The 24,231-nt window shown below is 54.0% G+C and overlaps 1 protein-coding gene across 1 annotated transcript in view; it reads left to right on the top strand.

Annotated features, from left to right (window-relative positions):
* Positions 1 to 1,071: 1,071 nt before the first annotated feature.
* Positions 1,072 to 24,231, top strand: part of Sh3bp4 (SH3 domain binding protein 4) — a 63,393-nt gene continuing 40,233 nt past the window's right edge. Inside the window, exon 1 of the mRNA XM_063237064.1 lies at positions 1,072 to 1,220. The gene's annotated coding sequence lies outside the window, so the exon portion shown is untranslated. The remainder of the gene's footprint in view (positions 1,221 to 24,231) is intronic.

The raw sequence follows: 24,231 nt of genomic DNA, 5'->3' as shown, positions 1-24,231 counted from the left end.
GGAAAGGCAAGGGCTCAGGAGGGAGAATCCCAGGATGGGCCAGTGCTCACGATATTCACTTCGATTGCACAGGAGACGAGACAGGACTGGGTGCTGTTACCCCTCTCTAGTTAGCTTTGGACCTTCGTACTAGCTGCCTCTTTTCCCTCTAAAGACCTGCGCTTGCTGATGGACTCTCAACCTCAGGAGAGCCCACTCCTGCAGGGTGGCCGCAGCCAGGAAGCCCAGTAGTTAGAAGCAAGTTTCTGGCACTGTTTCAAACTCTGACTCTTCTTTTCTCTAGCTGAGCTCCACACGACCAATTGTGTTTGGCTCATCAGGAAGCTCTCATCTCTTGGAACTGTCAATCCGATTCGTATCTAGCTATTACTATTTTTTTTATTTGCTTGTGTTTTAGGACAGTCTCACTATGTAGCCCAGGATGGCCTAGAACAGGTGTCGATCCCCTTGCCTCAGCCTCCCAGAGTGCTGGGAAGCAGGCATGACCCAACAATCCCGGATTGTTCTTACAACTTCTGCACCCGCGACCCCAGCCACTCAGTGCCCTAGGTCAGTGCGCCCCTCTGTGGCATCGCCAACGCCCTCTCCCCGGTCCTCACTCTAGGGCTCCGGAGCAGCTGGGGGCTGTCGGGGTGCTGGGGGTTGCACAGAGCACGGCCTGGAGGTAGCGATCCGACAGCCGCGTCCAGGTCAGCCCGCTCGGTACCAGGAACCCAGATCCAGGGGTTGGGCTGCGCCAAACCGGCTCCCGCGGCGCCCGAAACGGGAAGGGCTGGCGGCGCCAGGGCGGGAAGCCGGGCGGAACCGCCTTGAGGGCGCAGGGCCTCGCCCGGCGGCCCCGCCCCCAGACACCGCCCCGCCCACACCCACACCCCTCCCCGTGCCCACCTCTCTGCCCGGGCTCCGGGCCCAGCCCAAGACCTGGCCACGGTCCAGCGAGATGGCCCCACGCCCGGGCTCCAGGCCCCGCCCCCGCTCGCGCCTGCCTCGGCCAGCCCCGCCCCCGGCCCGTCCCCGCCCCTTCCGTGGCCCCGCCCCCCGCGCGCCCCGCCCTCCCTCCGCCTGCGGGCGGGGGCCGATCGCGCGGGGCGCTGGCCGCGCACCCGGCCCCTCACCGCCGCCAGTGCCGCCGCCTCCGTCCCAGCCGGCGCGGTGCCTCCCGGAGCCGCGCGCGCCCCCGCCGGGCGGGCCCGGGACGCCAAGAACGGCGCTGCAGCCAGGTAGGCGCGGGGCACGGCGGGCATGGGGCCGGAGCTGGGGCCAGCGGGCGGGCGGCTCCCAGTGCCCTGCGGGCCTCGCCCCACCGAGCCGAAAGGCGGATCACCGCGCCGGGGAAGGGGCTCCGGGCGCAGGGCGCGGGCGGCGTGGGGGTGCTGGGGCCGGGGCACAGGGCGCGCGGATCAGCGATAGGGTCCGGGCGCGGGGCGCGTGGTTCTGGGTCGGGGCGCGGGGTTCGGGGTCCGGGCGTGGGGATCGGGGCTCTTGGTGCGGCTGGGCGCAGGAGGGAAGGGCGCGCGGTTCCCGGGGAAACTTGGTGACCGCGCACATTCCAACTTCTCCGGGGAGCCCTCGTGGGCGACGAGGTTGAAAACTCCAGAGTCTGGCTGGGCGGACGGTGTCTGGGCGGTCGCGGGGTGACAGTGTGGCGGCCGCGGTGGGAGCGGCGGGGACAGAGACAGGCGCGTTATTCTCGAGTGGGGGCCGCCAGGAGCCCGCTCGCGCCGGTGTGTGGCTGGGTGGGTGAGTGGGTTGTTTGTGTCTCGGCTTTGGACCCGCGGCTCCCAGCCCCGCGCAGGCCACGCTGGCTGGGCTGGCCGTATGAATACACGACCAGGGGCCGAGGTGCCAACCGGGCTGGCCGTGGAAACTCGGAGGTTTGCTGTGGATGCAGGTTGGCTAGCCGTGCTGTGCTGTGTGTAGCTGGGGGACGCCCCAGCTCCTCTTCCCCAGTGTGGGGCCCCCTAGATACCGCCGGGGAGCTGCCAGAGCCGGCAGGCTCTCGGGCCGAGGAGAAGGTTGTGGAGCTCAGGGATCAGTGACATTCGGAAAGAGAGGCAGCCGGATCTTATTTATGCTTATGCTTTCCAAGTTAGTGCAGCAGATCGGTCCTGTGTGATTATCAGTCATAATAAAGTTCTGGTAACTTTCGTTCTGATTACAAAACCAGCTTGTGCAGACAGTGCGGGAATCAGCAACACAACACAGACATCCCTCATCCCCTTGAACCTACTGGCCTTTTGTATTTACCTTCCTGGGGTCACAAGCCTATATGAAGTTACAGCCAAGGCCTTTCTTGTGGAAACCAAAGGGATGCCTCCCTGTAGCCTTCCTCTCCCCACACTTCTGAGTGCAATTTGTCTCCAAAGTTTGGGGTTTTGGCCTAGCTCTCCGTGCAGCATTCTCTGCTGACCATCAGTCCCTTTCAGTGGGCTGGTTCTGTGTGAGATCGTGGGCATGGGATGGGAGACCCGGTGCCTCTCAGCCCTTACTGTGATTTTGGTTTCTTGCCCTGTAAAAATGATGGTTATGATCTTCAATCTGCTTCTCAGGCCACCATAAAAATTAATGGGTGGTTTGCAGGGCGCTTGACGTCCCTGCTGGACCGCGGCTGTAGTTCAAGATGCTGGGGAGCATTTTTGCTGTTCTACAGTGGCATCCAATAAAACAGGCGGCCTCAGGAAACAGACCCCAGGCCCCAGGTGCATCGGACAGTAGCTGGGCTGTGGGGAGTACGTTTCTGGTGGCCAGCCTGTGCACTCAAGGCCCCTTCCCCTAGAGCAAGGGGCACTGGCTTCTACCTCCATCAGCTGGGCCTGGTGCTTGCAGGGCTGGGACAGTCAGAGGATGCTGCAGCTGCTGTGGAGGGAAAGGCTGGGGTTGGGAGGACGCTGGGAGTGACCAGCCTGGCTTCCCAGGGCCTTGTACACGGCTCAGTGCTCACCCTAAGAACAATGCCTGGCTTGGAGCTCAGCTATGGAGAAGCTTGGGAGAGGCTTCTTTTGGCCTTCTTTGATTTCCTGTTGTCCCCAAGAGGTTCAGACACAATTCTTTAAAGTCCTTAAAAAAACAGTCAGTTAGGGACCCACATCGTTTGGTAATTTCAAGTGCCCCATTCCTTGCATGGGGAGGGGTTTGCCTTTGATCAAACCTCCTTTCCCCAAGAACCTGGGTTGGGGATCCTCTTTCCCTGGCTGGCCCTGGACTCTCTCGGGCCACCCTCTGGTAGTTTCATTTTTATTGTTATTCACACCAACACTTTGTGCTGGGCCAAGTCTAGTAGCAGATTGCAGTCCAGATAGGTTTGGAAGGACCCTGAAAGGGAGCCAGGTAAATTACTGATAAGATCTCTTGCCAGCCCATTGTCTGGGAATACAGATTGTGCTGTTAATTTTCTTTGTGGAGAGAGGAAAGGGTACTGACTCTTCCTGGAATTTCTCCTTTACTCTGCGCTAATCCAGCAGCCCCTGGGCTGTTTGAATGGACTTTCTTCTTATTCTAGTGTTGGTTGTTGGTCTGATAGTAAGGTGAATGGTGGGTGAATGCTGAATGCTTGGGTCCTGGGAGACCTCCTGGGTGTAGGTCCTCCCCCTGCCGCCTGGAGGTGTGTACCCCCTTCCTGGGTGCCATGAGACTGGGAGCCACTGCCAAGAGCCACGTCCCTGCCCCCATGCTGACTGGCTGCGTCCCTGGCTCTAGGGGCACCTCTCATTTAGCAAGCAGCCAGCTCTGTGGGTTTTCCTTCCCTTTTTTATTTTAAGACTCTTGGGCTCCGTGCAATTTTTCTTGTGAGAATTGGAATCAGGCCCCTGGGATGTTTCCCAAGGCTCTGGAGATGGACACCCTGAGCTTCTTTGTCCCAGTGAGGTGGCCTGGCAACCAGGAAACAGGGAAAGGTCACCAGGCAGATAATCCTACTTCTCTAGAGAGTGCTGGAGGCACTGGTTTTGTACCCTGAGGCTTCCAAGGCTGGCTCCTTGCACAACAGAAGCCCCACGTTCAATCACTACCCTTTGGAAGGGTGACAGGAGGAAAATTCACTGAGCACCAGGACACCCAGCGAACAATCCAGCTACTTATTCAGTGTCCTCCAGGAAGCCCGGCTGCCTGCTCAGGGCATCCGTGTGTTACATAACTTAGCACCTGAGACCTGGGGAGCGGCTCCTAGAGAAAGGTGGGTCGGCAGTCAGCCCGTAGAGGGCAGGGATGCAGAATGGGGGAGAATGGAGGAGTCCAGGGTGCTCTAAGGAGGGACAGGTGACAGGCTTCATAGACCAGGTGCACAAATCTTTGAACACCATCAGTCAGCAAATGCAGCTTTGAGGGTGTAAGAGGGCATGCTGAGGTCATCGAATGGGGCTCAAAATTGGGGGTGTCTGAAGGGGTAGAAGTGGGCATGGCTCTTGGAGGGCTTGTATGCACACAAACCAGTCCTCAAGAGTATCATGAGGGATTTCGTCTTCCCGGAAGCGGCGACAATTCAGTTACCTCCTCTAACCTTAGTTCCAAGTGCGCTTGAACTGGGATTTGAACCTGGATCTGGCCTGTCCAGGGCTCCCATCACACCTCCCCCCCAGCGTGCTGAGAACACAGAAACCCTCACTGCCAGTCATGCCTCTGGGAGCTGTGTCGCAGGCTTGGGTACCACAGGATGCAGTTCCAAACAAGCTTGTACTAGGAGGGCGATGAGCCTGAAGTACCTGTGTGGCCTTCTCAGCCCGGCTGTGGAAGGCAGCCAGGTTGCACTCCATCCCATCACCCTGGCTGCAGGGAAGGCTCGATGTGTTCAGAATGCTGCGATTTTGCAGTGGGAGTAACTCAGACAGGATCTGTTGTAGAGTCTGTCCTTGTGCGCAAAGAGAGCTCTGGGCAGCTGAGGTCACTCGAATAAGATTATAGGAAGGCTGTTAAGTAAATGTAAGATAAGGGTTCCACCTTCTTCCTTATGATCAAATAAATGACACACTAATGAGATTATTCTTATCTGCTCAATAAAAGCCAGTCTCAGGGGACCAGCTCTGCAATGCCTATTAGCCGAGCCCTTCTGAGAAGGTTGGAAAGAATCCTTTTTTTCTCTCCCCAGATGGTATGGATCCAAATTCTTTCTCCCCCTGACCACCCTCAGGCACATGGGAGCCTCCCAAAGTCTGCAGGCCTGAACCAAGCATCTCCGAGCCGGGAGTGTACTGTGGGAGTGGGAACCTGCTGTGGATGAGAAACAGCCCCGTTGATGGTATCTGCCGCTGTCTGTGGTGTAAACACCTCCACCTCGGCTGATTTAAGGCTGCCAGTGTGGGCTGGGGTCGGCCCTAAGTGCTGCACGGGAGCCAACAGGAGCACCTTTCCTTGCACCAAGCACCCCCATCCCCCACGCCAAGCCCTGACTGATGCTTGGGCCTTGTCTGCCTAGGGGCAGAGCAGAGAAAGGATTCTTGGTCACTGAGTAACCTCACATGACCAGCAAGGGTACAATGCTTCACAGCTCACCTGGAAGCATAATAAAACACTGGACACCCACTGCCCCCCATTTGTTTGGCTTTGCCAGTTTCATTGGATTAGAAAAGCCTAGCAGATTAGAACCACTAGGCCAGCCCTGGGTGTGTCCAGGTGAGTGGTGGAGACTTGCTCTGGGGTCCGTGCCTGGTCCTTCTCTGCTCCCTCTCCAGTGCTGGCCTCCTGCTCTGCTTCCTGGCTGCCAAGAGCCCTGCAGCTTTGCCCACCACACCCTTCCTCCGTGTTCCTGTTGCAAAGCTGGCCGACCATGGACTGGACCCCCAAAACCATGTGCTCACTTACTCCTTTCCTCCTTTAAATTCTGAGTGTTTGTATTGTGTCTATAACAGTAGGAAAGCCAAGATCCCACCCCCACCCCAACTGAATAGAATCTTCAGGTTCGGGGGAACCCCTCTGTCACCTTTAGTTTTTAAAAGCTTCCCAGGAGATACTTGTGAGAACCCAGAGTGGAGCACCACTGGTGTAGTGAAGAGACTGAGAAGGGAATCGCAGACTTCAGATCCTTGAGGTGGGAGGTGGCTGTGCTGACATTCCAGGAGAGGTGGGCAGGGCCTGCCGTTGTTTTGCTGACTTCATAGTCCTGCCCTCTTGGGGGTGGTCAGTGTGCTTGCATTGCTTCTGTTGCCCCTGCTGGTCTGGAAGAACAGCAGTGGGTGGGATGCAGCCAGGCAGGTGTGGTGAGGGGAAGATTGTGACAGGCTGATTGACCTCTGTGTTAAATCGGAGGCCAGTGGTCCAGGGTGGCTTCCAGGGTCACTCAGCTGAAGAAAGGAGCAACTCAACTGCTGAAAGGCCACGGCAGAAGACTTTGTAAGAGTTAAGAGCTCAGTTATACACGTAAGCAGCTAATTTTTGTCTCCATTGTAATTAGCAGTCAAGGTATTTTTAAATGTGCGAGCTTTCTTTGGAGGCAGCAAAGCACAAGGTGGGGTCTGCATTTGCCGTCTGAGCTGGAAGGGGCAGGACCAGTCTAAAGTGGGGGAGTCCCAAAGAGGGGCCCATAGAGAAGGGATGGGCTGAGACCGAAGAGTGCAGTGCTGGAGGCTGGGTGTGAAGATCACACCCCTGATCCTATGTCTGGTCACTCCATCAGGGGCACCACGTGCTGTGTGTCCCTGAAGCCAACCAAGAGAAGCTTGAGTGGGGGGGGGCTGGAGGCCTCTGGGTTGGTTTGTAAGAACCTTGTAATGGTGGGAGTGGAGAAAGAATTCAGAGCCGAGGCCATTCGAGAGATGTGTGTGATACAAGAAATGGGACCATCGTTGGAGGTGCAGACAGGCTGGCAGGAAATAGCCAGGGTCAGGTCAGAGCAGGCTGGGGACTTCGGGGTCAGGAACCCACTGGAAGACTGTCGGGGCATTAGCCAGTGGGAGTGAGGGGCTCTGGGAAGGGATGGGCAGTCATAGGTCCTGAGGGACAGGGCGTGTAGGGACAGCTGGTTAAAGAACTTCCCAAATACCTTTCCATTTGTTTCCATCAGCTTTTGTGGTGGGGCGAGGGGGACAGCAAGGGACTCCTTCCTCCCAAAGATGCAGTTCTTGGGATGTCTGTGACTCCCCAAAGGAGGAGGGAGGGCACAGGTCAGGAGCTGTCCCTGCAGGCTTGGTGCTGCGTGGGAAGACATTGCATCTTATTATCTGTACCTACTCCCTGGGTGGAGGGTTCTCGGGATCAGTGTCTCCAGGGAAGGAGAGAGAGACAGAGACAGAGACACTGACCAAGTGCAAACAGAGTAGTGACTTCATCTAACCACAGAGTGACAACTCTAATTTTTGCTTCTTAGACATCTTGACAGTTTAAAACTTACAACGGATGACCATAGTAATTTCTTGCTTTAAGAATTCCGCCTTATGAATAATAATCAGCTTTCTTACACGTGCTGCCAGGTGGCCCTCCCTAGAGTTGTATGCAGTTTAATTTTTAATTCAGGCAGCCACTCCCTACCTTTGTTTACCCATTGTATGCTGTCTCCCTTTGTAAAAGGATTTGAATTTTTAATAGTGTCGGGTATAAATAGATAAATGGAGTACCCTCACAGGCTTATGCATTTAAGCATGTCAAAGTCACCCTAAGAATTGTGGCCTTGATTTGACCCGTGGTAGCAAATATTTGTATGCATCCTCAGCATGAATGGAAATAAAGGTACCGTGTTCAATCTAACTGACAAGAGCGATCGGAGCAGATGTGGTGGGTATAAATGGCCCTGGCAGAGTGCGGGGCCCAGGGACTGCACCCTTGAAGTCAGTAGCTGGCGTTTGGCACCGGTGAGGTGCAGCCCTGCTCTTCCAACCCTGGTCTCCACTCACCTTCCATCCTCCACCCCATGCATGCCCCTGGCAAAGTTGTGTCTGTGCTGCTTCTGTGGTTTCAGAAATCTGTGTCCAAGATGTCGATGCAGAGGAGCTTCTGCGTTCCCACTTTTTCCCAGCAGCTAGCTTACCCATAAAGCACAGGTTGGATTCTGGACTTCCATGCCGGAAGTGCCCACTGTGGAGGACCTCAGGAGATCGTTGCTTGCTGGTTGTCAGCTGTGATTTTAGAGCTGCTGGGTTAGGGGAAAGGATTGGTTAGGATGTGGGGGACATATGAGCCACACACCTGATGAGCTCAGCTGTCCTTTCCTCTGGAATTTTTCTGTGATTGCAGACTCTACTGCCCTTACTGGGCTTTTCCCTGTGTGTCAGGCGCTGCAACTCTTCTGCTGGTAACTACAGGCTGTCAATTGGAAAGCAGGGTAATTTGCACTCCTGAAAGACCTCTCACAGCAGATCCGTGCTACAAATTAAGCAATGGTCGCTGTTCTTCAATATCACCTGATTTTGTTTTCGTACCAAGCCTTTGTTGGGGCAGTTCCAGAGAGGGGAGGTTCACAGGCTGGAATATGAGAAATCTTTTTCCTAGTGGCCTCACCATGACCTTTAGTTGTCCTGTTTTGTTTTGGGGGCCGTCATAATGTGACAAGAGCTGAGGTTTCCAGACCCTCGCACCTGAGTGCCAGGCGTTGACATCCCCTTGCGGTTCTCGTGTACAGCTTTTGGTCTGTAAAGTGGTGATCATAGTCCTGGTCTGCTGCAGTGGGAGGATTCAAATGAGTTCACACAAAATGTCCCTGTGTCATTGTCCCCCCACGCTGGCTCTGGGCCCACACTTGTCCTCGTGGAGCCCTGCATGACTTGTGACCCTTTTGGAATCTCATGTGCGTGCTGTAGTTTACTCGTGGACACTGAACCGAGAGTTTTCATGATGGCAGTGTGACCTGCCTGGGGGTGTTTCGCCATCAGAACTAGACAGAGTAGAGGGTTTGGTAGTTTCAGGTGTTCAGTCTGACCTTTACAATGTAGGCGCTGTTGCCTAAGTTCCTAGGAGGAGGAAATGGCAGAGAAGAGAGCTGGGGAGACTGCAGAGGGCAGTCCAGGCCCTGGGCTCAGAGTTAAGGCCCTGTGGCAAGTGGGGGGTCCTCTGCAGACCCTTCCAGAGCCAGAGTTCCTTACCTGCCCTGGCCGCCTGGAGCAGAGGCCAACAGAAAAGGGATTCAGCCAGGAGTGAGTGCTGTATAGATAAGGGAGTCCCCTCACAGTTCAAGGGAGCGGAAGAATTAGGAAGAGCAAACAGGATTTTAGCCATTAAATATTTCTGCTTTCCAATTTGTATTCTTTCCATTTTGAATTTAAAGTGCAAACTCCAGTACCCTACGAGGCTATGCCCTGCTCCAGGTGTTCACCATAGCTGTCACGATCCAAGTTGATCATTGAAGGACTCTCTTTGTCACATGCATTTTTTATTCGAATTAATCACATGTTCATCTTAGAAACGTGAGACAATGTTTTAAAAAAATTCAAATCAGTGAAATCTACCCATCCCATGCATGTTTTTGTGTGAGGTTTTTAGAAATTCTCTTGTATAAACACAGACCTTCCAAACAAAAGCAGTGTGCCTTCTGCTGTGTTCACTGAATATTAAGCTTTTTAAGAGAAACAGTTTCTTCGTACTGGGCATGATGATAAACCCTGTGTAATCCCAGCATTCGGAGGGCTGAGGCAGGACACTCATGAGGTGGCCCTGGACTACTTAGCAAGCTGAAAGCCAGCCTGGTCTACATGATAATAATACCCTGCCTCAAAAATACATACATACATACATACATACATACACAACTTCTTTATCTAAAATGGTTTGATGTATTTTTGTATCAATAAATACCAGGTTGCATCCTCATTTTCAGTGTACTCATTTTCAGTGTAGATCATCACCCCGAGCATTTAGCAGGTCCTTAGAGAGACATGGTTCCTATTTTGAAATTACAAACTTTACTGCAGTGAGTTACATCCTGGGCACATCTGTCAGTTCATCTTAAGGGTCTCCCTGGCGTGAGTCTTCTAGCGTGGCCCCGAACCTCCCCTGTAACATCAGTGAGTGTCAGGCTTCTCAGGAGAGCTGCAAGCAGACGGTGCCCTCTGTCTTGTGAAGCTGGTGGCTTTATGAGCCCTGCACCCACCCGTCCCTTATCACCTGGACCCTGTGGGCACCCTGGGAGGAAACACAGCTGTTGAGGTCTTCGGGCCCACTCCCCTTTTAGGGGAGCACCCACAGGCCTCACCCAACAGCAGCTGGCTCAGTCCTGCACTTGGTGCAGCTCTTCTAGGATGGCCTCAGGACCGGCAGCTGGGCGCTTCTCCAGGGTCCCGTCTTGGTGTCCATGGGGATTTGTCCGTGTGTCTGCTCAGCTGTAATAGAGGTCTGACTTGGCCTCCAGAATGACACAGACTTGATTTTTTGGAATCCTGGGCTTCTTATGGGGAAAAAGCTCTTAATACCTTCTGCCCACGGGAGACCATCATCTTGATTTCTGACTGTGGTCTGGTGTCCAAGCCTTCTTTGGCTTGGCAAGCCAAAGAAGCTAATTTATGGGTGGAATATTTCTTGGCCCGTCTCCTGTGCGTGGTCTTGGCACCCACTGAGTTGTGAGTCATCCTCCACTGGGTAACGTGAGGCAGCACTTTGGGAGCCTTGTGAAACCCTAATGAGGGCGAAGATAGGGACCAGCTGGCCTTGCTTCAAGTGCTGGGGGCTGGGGTAGGCCTGCAGCCCACCGCTTTCCAGTCCTGTCTGTTCTCCCTACTGTCCTGTTCATTCCTGTTTGACCTGTTGCTTGACTGGGGGCAGAAGAGGTGGGGAGACCAACAGAGACAGCACTGGCTCCACCTCGAGGGAAAGGACGTTAGAGTACTGGGGGGACAGGGTACTGGAGCCCTCAGGGTCACGCAGCTCCCTAGAGGAGCAGCGCCAAGCACAGGACTGAGCTGGCTGCTGTTGGGTGGGACCTGTGGGTACTAAAGCTCCAGGAGGTGGCAAGATTGAGAACAGTGGTGGCACTTTCTGGGCACTCCCAGGAGGGATGCCAGAGGCAGGTGGCTGGATGGGACAGGCCCTTCTGGCCTTTGATCAGCTTTGAACCTTATCTGAGGACACTGAAAGACTTGCTTAGATGAGTGAGCATGACTTGGAAGGCCAGAGAAGTGAACTGCCCAGGGGATGATGTGATTTGGGAATGTTCTGTCTAGGGGGTGACCTCCCCAGAAGATGACCTGCACAGGGGTGGCCTGCCCAGGGGGTGACCTGGCCAGGGTGATCTGGCCAGGGGGTTACATGCCCAGATGGTGACTTAGCCAGGGAGGTGACCTGGCCACAGGGTGACCCATTACCCACCCTGCATTCTTTTGTGCTTCCTGGGGAGCCCTGCACCTGTACTGAGCCTCCCACCCATCACCAACTTTGATGACCTGAACGTGGTACTTCTCACCCTGGACCTGTTGTGACAGTTTGTAGAATCATCTCTGCATAAACTTTCTACAGTGCTTCCAAGTTACTCTTATTACCATAAAACATTGTTTGGGAAGAAGTTAAACCACCAATTGAATTGTCAGGGAGGCCACCACATTTTCCTATTCCAGAAAAGCACCTGATGAAGAAAGGAGTCTTTCCAGTGACAGCCACAGCAGAGGTTCCCAGAGCAGGGCAGGGGGGCATAGGTGGCACAGCTCTGCCCACAGCGGTCGGGCCCCACCTCACCTGGGAACCCAAGTGCCCCGAAGTCCTGGCTTCACTGTGGCCAGGTGGGTGGGTCGCCTCCTCGACGACCATCTTCTCAGCAACAGGAGCTGCTAAGGAGCAGCTGCTTCCAGTCTGCTCGAGTGGCTTCTGTGTCTCACCCACCTTAACCCAGCTACTCCCATGTCTTCCTCCCAGAAAACGTAAATCCAATCTCTGTGCTCCCATAGGAAACCAGATGCCCCCTGCACTCCCAGAGTAGAGACACTGTGTCCTCAGGGCTCAGAGGGAATTACGAAAGCTGGGAAATGATGTCATAAAGGCTGATTTGTTTGTCATTAGCAAAACTGTCTAGAAATTGGCCACTTGCTAAATTGGGAGCAGGTTATTATACCAGCAAGAAGAGGAGTTATTTTGCTAAGCAGGAAAGTGGGGAGAGGAGTGTGATTCCCACGGGGATCGCTGTGTTGAGGGGCCAGTAACAGGTGATGGACACTTTGAGAACAAAAATGCCGATTGCTGCTTAGTAAACCATTGTGAATTAGGCATTATGGGAAAATCTGCGGGCGTGTGACTTTGAATATGTCAACTTGTTTGTGGTCGTCCTTTGCCTTCACATTGTGCTGCTGAGAATTGCAAATTAGCAACTCCATAGAGCTTGCAAACAGGGCCCGGGAGGGAATGTACAAAAATAACAGTTGCTGGCATGTGAGAGTTGGCACAGAGTGGTTTAGGGTGGGCATCTGCTCACCTCTTCTGGTGTCTTTAAGGAAGCAAAGCAAACTGTGCATTTAAAATATTTTGGGAGAAAAGAGGGCAAAAGGAACAGATTGACAATAATTACAAAATCCTACTATAACGGGTACTTTCCCATTGTTGGAATAAAGTTCCCAACAGTCACAAGTTAGAGGAGGAGAAGTTTGTTTGGCTCACATCGTCAGGGGGTTCAGTCATGGTAAGCTGGCTCCAAGGCAGATAGGGCCCAGCAGAAGGGCATGGAGGAGGAAAGATGCTCAACAGCATGGCAGCCAGAAAGCAGACACAAAGAAGGTGGTGGCATTAAGATTCACTCCTCCAAGTCACACCTGCAGTGACCACCTCCGACTAGGTACGACCTCCTGGCAGCACATTTAGCTGTGAACTCATAGTGGATTGATGGACATAGCATCCCTGTGATCCAATGTCCTCAGGAAGTCCTTGCCCCAAACATGTGAGACTTTCGGGGGACAGTTTGGCTCTAAACTATAATAAGGCCCTCAAGGCAGTCACTATACCAGATTCTTTATTCATTTAATCCCTGGGTTCACCCACTGGGGTAAGTTGGTCTTGTTCTTATGTTGCCATGCGCTGTGGACATCAAGGATCTGGAATTGTCAGGCAGCACATTATCCCTTTGGCTTGGATGTAGACAGAGGGAGTTACAGACACGATGTGCTGGCCTCAGGACTTTGATTTAATGTGATTGTCTCCTCCCCTATCAGAGGATGTGTGCGTTTTGGGCTCCATTTTGATTCCTTCATCTTCTTTGAATTAGAAGGGTTCCGAAACTTCTGAAATAAAAGTCACCTGTCTGGATGGCAGATAGCCTTGGTGGCAAACTGCTGTGAGCACTGCCTGTCTGGCAGAGAAGATAGAAGCTCGGTGTCCTTACGCCAATGCTCCTCTTGGTAGTGGAAGTATTGACAAATGCTCATAACTGCATTCAGCAGACAGATCCCACTCGAGTCTTCCCTCCCTCCCTCCCTCTGTGCCTGAGACGATCGGGTTGTACTGACATGATGTTTACTGTGTGCCACCCCACGCCTTCAACATGGTGCTCAGAAATGCTTCATTTTTGTGACACATGGGTGGATTATGGGGACTTTTGCCATCTCTGTGTCATAGATGGGAAATTAAGGCACTGAAGGTCAGGGGACATGGGTGAGCCAGAAAGCCAGGAGGTGCCAGGATGTAAGTCCAGGTTGTGTCCTGCAGGGCTTTGTGCACCTGTCAGAAGCCCGGTCCTTCCCAGCTCTGGCCCCTGAGGGTCCCGCAGCAAGTAGAATGAGGCATGGGACTGTCCCAGTGCTGGTCCACTGAACACTCCAATCCAGGTGGCTACGTGATAACGGCAAGGACTGTGGAGTGCCCTGGGGCTTCCCTCTTCTGACTGTGAATTGTACTCAGAGCAGACCTGTGGTCAGTAGCATCCTCAGTAGACCCTGAAGTGGGGTCACCCTGGTTCCCTTCCTCCCCGGGGCTAGATGGACCTTGAGATGTTTTTCTTGTTGGACCTTCTAAGGAAATTCTAGGGTTTTTTTTTTTTTCTTCTAATGTCCTCTTTAACACTAGGGACTTTCCTTTCCTTCTCTTATTTTCTCCTTATCTTCAAGCATTATTGCACTGGGGCCAGGTGCAGTGCTGTGCAGTTTTCTCCTTCCGGGAGTTTATTGAGATTTTCTTTGATTATCCCGCGGATACCGGCAGAGCAGCTGGGTTTCCCCTGGGACATGGGGCCTGTCGTGGGTTGGCTGGATTGAGGCATCCACTGTGCTGTTTCGTGTTGCAGCCAGGTGTTCTTCTTTTGTCTGCCCGGCTGTCCCAGTTTTAAGGGACGGGTCCCTGTGTGGTTGTGGCTTGTCATTTTCTCTGGATCAGTACTAAACATTTTCCTCCTGTGTTCTGGTTTTCTGCAAATGTGATGATGGGGCGGTTCTGTTGTTTTGCAGTTGCACTGATGTGGAATCCTCTTGCGTGGGTAATGTTTTCAGTCCCAAATTTTACTTCTTCTGGCCCCTTTGGCATCTTCTTTTCAGGGTGCTGTTTTTTGGTTCATTTCTTGAGCGCAGTATCCATCAGTTCTGGGCCCTGAGTCACAGCCTTTTCTCTGGGGTCTCCATATGGTATTTGGTGAGATCTCACCACGCTGGCTTTAGAGTGCTTGATCCTTGCACACATTGGTTCTCTGCCTTCTACTGAGAGCTTTGTTCCTTAGGATTTGGAAGTCAGGTGACTGCAGGGCTCCTCATGTGTGCGGTCTTTGCTTGATGTCAGCAGGATTTCACACTTACCCCTCCTATTGTTGAATCTGCTGATCTTGTTAGGTGATTCTCATTGCTTAGGAGATCTGACTTTTAACTTTTTCCCATATTTTGTGTCGTATTGATTTTACGTGTGGAATGCTTGATGCATAGCTGGCTTTGGGCTGTGCCAAGAGCCCTCCTGCTCTGAACGCATGCAGGTTGCATGTTATCCTGTGTGCTAGTGGGTTCAGTGGGACTTGGTGCCCTGCAGTGGTCCTGTGTGGATCACAGCGCTGTGAGTTGTGTGGCTTGGGACCCTCCCCACTTCTTCCTGCTCGTAGGTTCATCGATTCACTCAGCAGACACACACAGAGGATGAGGGGCACAGCTCGGGCTTCCTGGTGTCACAGAGCAAGCAGACTTTCCAGTACCTGGTGTCTTGGGCTGTCCTGGAATGGCACCTGGGTCCCCTCTGTGAGGCACCTTGTGCCTTAGGCTTTCTCCTGCCCCTAGCCCTTTGGCCAGGTGGTGGGCACACTCCTACAGCCAACTGGCTGCGCTTGCTTCTGTCCTGACACACCTCTGCCTGGGGTCCAGCAGCTCTGGTCATATACGGCTCTTGTAGACAAGGATGCTAACCACGTCCCCAGTGGTGTCCTGACTTTGTGTCTGCATTTAAGGCAGTGGGGAAGGGAGATCTTCTTTGTGTCCAAAAGTCGGAGTCACCTGGGGTGCTTGGTGGGATTGCTCAGGTGCTGCCCCTGGACGGTCACATGGCCTGGAGCTGGGGCTCTGCTGGCCTGAATTTTGAAAGCATCCTCTGTGACTCTGCCCAGCTAAGATCGGAAACACCAGTGCCACAGCTGCAGCGGCAGCTCCAGCCCCAGTGTCATCTCTGACCTGGTGGTGGTCCAGGATCTGGGCACAGTCAAGCTAGTGTGACCCACTGGTGGCTTAAAGGCTCAGAGCCTCCCGTCTGTGCAGCGTTCCCCAAGCAGTAGGTCTGCTGCTGCTACCTTTTTGTCCTCTTCATTAGCTCCGGGTCCCTTTTGCTTGCTAAAATCAACTGGAGAGAAGCTGAGTTTTAAAAACTGCTTTCGATCATCTTGTGGGTCCTTGGTCCACATGGAAAGGAGCTCAACCCGGCTACAGAGGGTGTTGCTGGACTCATGGCTTTAGAAACTGGGGTTTGTTTGGTTTTGTTTTTTAAAGCGCCCCTGTTTTAGGGCCTCCTTGTTTATCTTTTACTTTTATTTATTTTTTACTTTCATTAAAGGTGTTTTACCATCTCAAGAGTTTCATTTTAGCAATGTCAAGTCCATTTCCACTCCGGTGAGAATAGAACCTTTTCACCTCGCAGCTCTGAAGCTTTGCCCCTCTCCTGAGCCCTGGCAACCAGCATCCCACTCCCCACCCTATGGGGACATCACAGCCTTGGTAACCACTGGCTCAGGGAGCCACTGGCCCAGAGCACAGAAGTGCTGGGTGCGTGATTGGTTTTAGGGTGGAGTGGAATTCCCTTAAGTGTGGAGACCAAGTCTATGGATGTCCACCCTGCCCCTGGCTGTCTGGACAGGGCTCCCTAGAGCCCAGGACGCTACACTCTGCCCTCAGTTCCTCCAGGTGGGTGGACACGTAGGAGCAGGACCGCGGATCCTATGGTTACATCCATTTGCAGTTTTTTGGGGCACCCTGACCCTCTTCTTCTCCATAGTCATCTCCACTTCCACGTTTCCCACAACAGTAAGAATTCCAGTTTTTCTCCATCTTCCTGGCCAAGTGTGGACCCTCTGTTTGTTTTTTGACCACCCTAGTTGTATGAGGAGCTTAGTTATCACAGTGGTTTTGCTTTTCTCTGGTGATTACTGTTGTGCTGGTGCTTCTTGACCGCCTCTTTTTACTAACTGAGATTTCCTGTAAGATTTGTCACCCAGGCTGTGCTCCTGCCTCAGCCTTTGGGGTGTTGGGAGTATAGGTGGGCACCAGCATACCCAGCTGGCCCTTTTTCTCCGTAGGTGTAAGAACAACTCCTGTTAAAGAACAGAAGCTCAGGTGACTTGTGCTAGCTGTCCTGTGACTTCTGCCAGTGTGTGTTCACGGGAGCTCATTTCTCCAGGGCAAGTGAGAACAGCCCTTCCACTGAAGCGGGGTTGGTGGGGGGCAAGTCGCCTCCGGGCCACCTTTGCTCTCGGCATCACTTGTGTCATCCTAAGCGGTACACACCAAACACACACATCCCTGTGCAATGTGGGAGTCAGAACCCAAGCCCTGTAACTCAAGGAATGGCCAGGGGTGAGCAGTGAAAGACAGAGAATCGAGGCGGAAGTCCTCTGAGCACCTAAAATGCCATTACTGTAGGACACATCATGTGGAGATTATCATCTCAGTTTGCAGTTCACTTTGGTCAGCATAAGGACCATGTTCCCAGGTCACCCAGATGCTACCCAGCCGTGCAGCCATCCTGGGGATGAGCTGGGCGTCACTGTCTGTGGCCTCTCATTGATTTGTCACAGGCTCACTGGCCTCTTGTGCCTCGCCACATCTCCCGTCCAGTCTTCTGTCTCTGGCAGCAGCACTCTGTCTGGAGGTCAGGCTGCCCAGGAGAGACTGGCCACCTCTCCTGGTTGCAGCACCTGACCTGAGGGGACTCACACTTCAGGATGACAGATGCAAGAACACAGGCACTGGAGCAGACGGTTCATGAGCTTCTCCCCTGGTGCCCAGTGTGGCCTGGCTGTCCTTTGAGAGCTGGAAGTGCCTTACTTTTGTGCTGCCTGTGTGTGACATGTGGCAGTCTGTCACAGGGATCATCGTAGAACACTCCAGCTAGAGGCTGCATAGCCTACACTCTGCGTACGCCTCAGGGCTGCCCGGGGAGCTGGCTGAGCTGGGTTGGGGGAGCTGCTGCCTTCGTAGGGGTCCTGGAACTGGGAAGGGAGGGCTGGCTGAAGGGAGCCCAAGGGACTGTGACTGCACCTGCACTTGTGCTTGGGATGTTGTGATGGAGAGTGACTGTGTCTCCTAGGGACGTGGATCCCAGCATCCATCGTGCAGTTCCAGCACAGGATGCCCACAGACCTGTCCAGCATGAAGAGTGACTGCTGTGAGAGGCTGAGACCACCCCAGGACACCCACCTGGCCAGGATCGGGGAACAGGCACCTGGGCAGGGGAGACAGTGTCCAAGCCTCCCTGAAAGTTGCTGCGTCATCTGTCACTCCATCCACGTATTCGGTCACTCAGATGCTTGCGCCTGCTTGAGGCATGTGGAAGGCCGAAGGTGTCGCTTACCTCTGGGACCTGCGCTTCCTGTCTGTCTGACTTAGACCTTAAGGAAAGCAATCCCTCCCGACCCCCTCCAGCGATATCTTCTGAACTTCACGGCCAGTCCTCCCCAACAACGTTCTAGGGTCCCGGTGGATGGGACCTAAGGACAGGAGACAGCACAGCAGGGAAGTCCCGCTGGTTGGTGGACAGCACACTGGCCAGCCTAGTGCACTCCAGGTCAGGCCTTGGCTGTCTCTGCCCATTAGCGAGGTCTTTGTTCTCCCAGCCTGAGGCTGGGAGCTGAGCCACTCTCTGAGTATGGACATGGATTACCTCTCAGCATGGAGCTCTGGAAGGGTGTGAGGCGCCAAGTACAGTGGAGCCCTGATTTGCTGCTCTGAAGTCCAGAGCCCAGGGAGCCAGGCCTTGGAACCAGGTGGCCCACACTTATCCCGTTAACACCTTGGAGGCAGACGTGGAAGACCAGATGGTACTGCATTGTGTAAATCATGTCAGTGTTCTTTAGGTGTGCTCCATCCCTGTGCAGAGCAAGTCCAGCACCAGGAGAGTCTTTAAGTATGTGCAGCACATAGACACACACACCCACACACAAATGTGTATGTGCATGACCTTGCACGTGAGCCTCCAGTCTCCTTAGGGAGGAAGGCTCTCTTGCATGGCCCACTGGGGCAGAGGTATGCACTTGGGTCACAGCACCTCTGTGTCTCTTGGATTCTGGTTTTGTGCACAAGAATCTCCTAGAAAGATCTGGGTGCTGTGTGTCTAATTGGCTTCCTGATGATAGCGCTAGGGGACAGCTGTGGGCATTTTTGTGGTACCGACTGTGGACATGATGCAGTTCTCAGGACCTCGAAGGTGCTTGGCATCCCTGGCAGCTCTGGGAGGTGGACATTGTTGTTTTTTGCCCTTTGTGAGTTGAAGTGGATGGAGAGCCGACTGTCTGTGGCTGGTGTGGGCTCTATAAGTGGCCGAGCTCAGCCCGGACAGGTGGCAGGTCCAGCTGCTAGCTCACAGGGACACTTGTATTAGGTGAGGACCGGTGGCACATTTGGACCTGGCAGGATGGCTGGTCCCTTGGCTTGGGGCTGCAAGGACCCTGTGGTCATGTAGATGGGCATTTGAGAGGCCTTCCCCTGTACCTGAAAGTGATACACTGGGCCTGCCTGGGGAGGGCAGAGCCAGGGGAGCTGTGAAAAGACAAAACCATAAGCGATGGACAGCCAGCACTCTGGGAGGCCTAGACAAGAGGATCACAAGATCAGGTGTCGCTTGGCATTATAGCAACACAGACTGAGTTCCCCAAAAAACAAAGAGGCCAGGGATATAGCTCACTGTGAAGGCCTGGGCTTGACCCTCATACCACAAAATATACCCCAGGGAATATGGACTCCCGGCGAGCTGTCAGGCTGCAGCTCAGCACCGGGGGCTTTCAGGAACACACTTGGAGCTGTCAGTGACCCCCAGCATCTTCACTTCTGTACCACCCTTCTTTCAGAGGCTGGACCTGGTGTGATATGCCCCACATGTGGACAGGCATCCCGCTGTCCCCACCAAGCCTGGAGCACCCACCAGCTCTTCCCCAGGCCGGGCTTCCCCAGAGCTGCCCCTCCTCTCACGCTCTGCTCCTCCCAGAGCTTGTAGCTCTCAGTGCCCAGGAGGCGCACATTTCCAGTACGAACCGCGCGCTGCCCATCTGGTTACCGAGCACATTCCCCTCCTGGATTTCTTGCACACTTCGGTGTCTCTGGAGACGCAGCCTGTCTTTACCAAAGCTCTACAGAACGTGGCTGTGGGAACACATGAAGCTTGCGCTTGGGCCCTTCCCGGGACCCAGGGCCTGAGTCATGATGACTGTGACCCCAGTGGTCCTGTAGCAGTGCCATTTCACTCAGAAGAGCTGTGGATGTCTCCGTGAAGCCCTGTCTAGAGAAGGGCTTCACCACCTCATTCATTCATTCATTCAGCAAGGATCCTGGGGGTGCTGGGTGTGGAGGGCAGGCAGCAGTGCACGACCTAGTCACGGTCTGTGCTTACCGCTTCGGGGACCAGACGCTGGCCAGACCCTTTCCATACCGCAGGAGTCAGCCCTCTCCCTTCCAAAGGTCTTTTGTGTGTGAGGCGACATTGGCATGATTGAATCAGTGTTTGGCCAAACAGGATGTGGTTCTGGGTGGCTCCCAGCTTCTGGCAATCGTGGTGGTTGTTTTCAGTTGCCTAGGGAGGTGCAGACCGTCCCCCACCACCCAGACCATAGAGCCCTGGCCCAGCGAAGAGAGGCTGTGCGCTGCGTTTGTTACTCAAGGCCATGAAGCCGGGCAAGCTCTGAGCCTCGGCAGATGCATTGGCCTCACTTGTAGGAGAGCTGCAGTGTTCTAGGCTTGATTTGGCCAGATGGGGGAGAACCGGATTTCTGGTGGCGACTTTGCCTCTGGGCCTTGGCTAGCTTATTCCTTGGCCAGCAGGAAGTGAGGATGTCAGCAGGCACCGGCCAAGCTTTCTAGGGCCCCACCGAGTGCAGGGGGAACGCAGAGGTCCAGCCTTAGGGTCTACACTTCGGGTAGCTACAGATAATACATGAAAATATTTGGGATAATTAAAGTATCACAGAAACATTGGAGACAGACTTGCACAGACTTGTGTAGCCATAGGCCAGGCTGGGAAATGAAGCTTCAGCCTTACCTTGGACGCCCCCAGATGCCTCCCCATCCTGTCTAGCCCCATCTCCTCCCTGCCCTCCCTCCCAGCATTTAAGGTACTCCTGCCCCTGAGTGTTGTGATAGTTGTTTCCTTGCTCAATTTTTATGCTAGCACATTGGGTTCCATCTCACGCAGTACTGTTTGGTTTTTGTGTTTTTAACATTTTTTTTGCGGGTACCGGCTCACCCCACACTAGACCCGGGCTGGCCTGGCAGCCTTCTTCTAATGAGGAGAGTTCATCCAAGTGGTGGTGTCCCTGTTGGTTCGGTTACCTGATATCGCTACTTTGCTGTTTCTGGTGACACAGCTGCATGTGGGAAGCTCCAGTGGCTAGGGATGAAGGTGGCGGTGCACTGGCAGCCAGCACACAGCTGATGCCCTTGGCCGTCAGCCCGGTGCCTGCAACCAGCACCCAGGTGGACTGAAGAGAGGATGAGTCCCTGCCCAACCAAGCCACGCATGGATTTGAGAGAAAGACTGGGCTTTTGTTGTTTGTCCTTTGCTGCTGCACAGCACTGGGTACCTAGCATGTAGCCTCACGCAAGTTCCTGTTGGCTGGACGTTGTGTTCTTGAGGTTGGTCCATGGTGATGTGCATAGCTGGCATCAGCTGGTCCCCTTTCACGCGGTTCCATTGTGTGCAGCACCCTCGGGTGCCTGTTCTTTCCCTCCTGAGGGCCAGCAGCTGCTCACTCCCCTGCACTGTCAATACTCTCGCCTGCTGCCGGGGGCCAGCCCTGCGTGTGCACGCTTGGTGGAAAATGGCCCCCGGGCCAAGCTCCTCCACGACCCACACGCTGCACCTTGACCACCTTTTCCACTGGAGACATGAGATACTGGAGATAGTGTCTGATTTGTTTACATTTTAGGTTTTCCTGTTTCCCATGAGCCTATGTTTATTGGCTCTTCTGGGTTCTGCTGATAGGAAGATCCTTTCCATGGTTTTGATCTATTGAAGTGCAGGAGTCCTTTGAACTTTCTGGGAAATAAGCGTTAGTCTTGACAGCGCCTGCCTATTTGTCCCTTGACTCGCAGCCTTTAAAGTCAGGCGGGACATTCTGAATCAGTGCTTCCTGGGGCAGGGACATGCAGAGTTCTCTTTACCACCGTCCCTATGGTAGCCTTGGTGCCCACTGAGCCTGTGTGAGACGCGGCTTCTGTCTGTCATCGAGGGACCTGACCCAGCCTTCAGAGGCACAGCCTGTGGCTCACCCCCGTCTGGGAGCCCTCTCCTGACCCGTGGGACCTGCAGCCTGGCAGTTGGGCTGGCTCTGTGCTCGGGAGGTGGCGGCAGTAGGGCCCAGGAATGTGGGTGTGGGAGTGTTCAGAACCCATGCATTCCTGGAGGAAGTTAAAATTAGAAAAAGCTGCTACATTTCCTGCCATTGAGCTGCAGAGGGCTGGTGTTTGTTTGCACAAGGGTTCTTTGGTAATAATCTATAGTGGGCTGTGCTGGAATGTGAGGTGAAGTCATGATTCTCAGGAGGAGGTGAGCCGCGTCCATGGCAATCTTTGCAGTGACCCTCGCTGCTTCTGAGTCCTCTTACAGTGATTTCGGAATGGAAAAATATTGAAACAGTCTCTTCTGATTGTTAGAAGGAACTTTTCTTTTTATTTATGGATTTTAGAAAGCAATTCTTTAATGGGAGGTGCAGAGGAGTAGGCCTTGTGAGTCCAGCTGCTGGTGCCCTGCTGCCTCCCCTTGGAGGAGGAGGAGACACCTCCTGTCACTTCCTGTGAGATTTCTTGAGTGCCAGGTTTAGTGGGTATATTTGGGACATTATACTAAAAAGTTACCACATACCCTAAGTTCAAGCTGGACTGGGTCTCCTTGGTTTTATCAGGAGACCATAGCCTCCTGGACCACACTTCACAGACTTTGGTGTCAGTGATGAGTCTTGCCCAGGCGTGGAGGGGCGTGGCCCATTCTTGTTGACTGATGGCCCTGGGTGGACAAATGAGGGGCCACTGGGTCTGTCTGCTTTGACGCTGAGGTGACTGGTGGCTCCCACTTCCTGAAGACCAGCACATAGTGTAAGGGTGGCCGGAGCGAAGGGAGGTGGCAGGGGGTGCTAAGGAAGCCAAAGTGGGGAGACCTTCCACATGGGCAAGGAGACTGATCCCAAGAGATGGGGGTGGCAGGAAAGAGCAGGGTGCTTTGTGTCCGTGCCCCAGGGTTCACTGCCCTGAGTCTGGGGAATGGGACCTCTGTATTGGTGGAAAGATCCAGCAGAGACCAGCTGGGAGGTAGTTAGTTGACCAGTTGATCCAAAACTGAACTGGATGGAGGTCCCCAGGGCCCAGTCCCCAGGGAGCTTTCTCTTCTGTCAGTAAACAGGAGCTCTCAGCACAGGGCATCTGTGTATCAGGTACAGGCCTAGGGGCTGGGGCAGGTCGATTCCTGCCCTGGAAACACAGAGCTCACTGAAATGGTGCTGGCTCCTTGGGAGGAATCTACAACCCCTTCCGGGGCTTCTTCTGCCCATGCAGCTGGGGTTTGAGGACTCAAGTTTGCGTCCTCTTATTTGTATCCACCTGTGTACATCACGGATACCCTAGAAGTCATCTGTTAGCACGGATTCACTGAGTGCCTGCCAAGCTCCAGCCGGTGCCAGGTGCTCAGGCAAATGGCACAAAACTCTTTCCTTCACGGGCACTCTTCCACTGGAGAGAAAGGGAACAAACAATGATAGATCAAGAATGTGAAACGTGGCAGGTGAAGCTGGGTGTGGGGATGGGACAGTTTTCAGTGGTGTGTGTCGTCAGCGGTACGATCTTCCCCTGGAGAGTGGCTGCATCCTAGTGCCTGTGCTTTTCACCCTACACAGCAGAGGGTACAGCACAGATGCCATGGCTGAAGGATCATGATAGAGAGATTACCTGGTGTCTTTAAAAGAGGTTTATTGGACACACAGTTCCACAGAGTGGGGAGGGCCTCTGGCTGCATCACAGGGCAATGGGTGACATTGTGGCAGGAGTTTGGGGAGGTTGTCTAGAGATTTGAGGACCAGTCTTGCTCTTGTTATTATTTACTCTGGTGAGAATGCATTAACTCCTTTCAAGGCTAGTGCATCTGTAACTTGACAACCTTCCACCTGGTCCCGGTTAAAGGTCCTACCACCTCTTAGCATCGCCACTCTGGAAACCAGGCAGCCGTGCATGACTCAAACCTGCCCACTCTGGGTCACCTAGATCGGTCCTCAGTGGAACCACAAGAGTTCCTCAGAGTAAAGTAAAGAGATCGGACCACAGAGCAGGAGGCTGAGGAGTGGCAGGAGTGGGTTAGAGCGGTCAGCTTGAGGCTGGGGGGAAGGCTGTGAGCCAAGACCTTGGCAACCCCTGGAGACTGAGAAGGGCAGGGTAAGGGATTCTCCCCTCACTGCATGGAGGGACCTGGCCCTGCAGGACTGCAAAGGACAAGGCTGTGCTGTGAGCCCCATCCATGGCAATGCCGTGGGGCAACAGGAGCGCAGCGCAGATTGGAGGGGAGGGGAGGTGGCAAGGTCCGAGTGGCAGTGACATGGTGCTCTCCAGTGGCCATGTGGCCTGGAGTGGGTGACGGTGCCAGCTGGGCTCACTGCTAATGTGGGACTGGGACCCTAGCCCCCACATGAGGACCAAGGCCCAGCCCAGATCCCCAAGTCCCCTGGGAACAGTGAACTCCCTCACCCCGGAAGTGATCCACAGT

Source organism: Cavia porcellus, unplaced genomic scaffold (assembly GCF_034190915.1).
Source record: "Cavia porcellus strain 051 isolate PalLab524CR breed Dunkin Hartley unplaced genomic scaffold, mCavPor4.1 scaffold_26, whole genome shotgun sequence".
NCBI lineage: Eukaryota > Metazoa > Chordata > Mammalia > Rodentia > Caviidae > Cavia > Cavia porcellus.
This window is presented reverse-complemented; position numbering and strand designations above follow the sequence as displayed.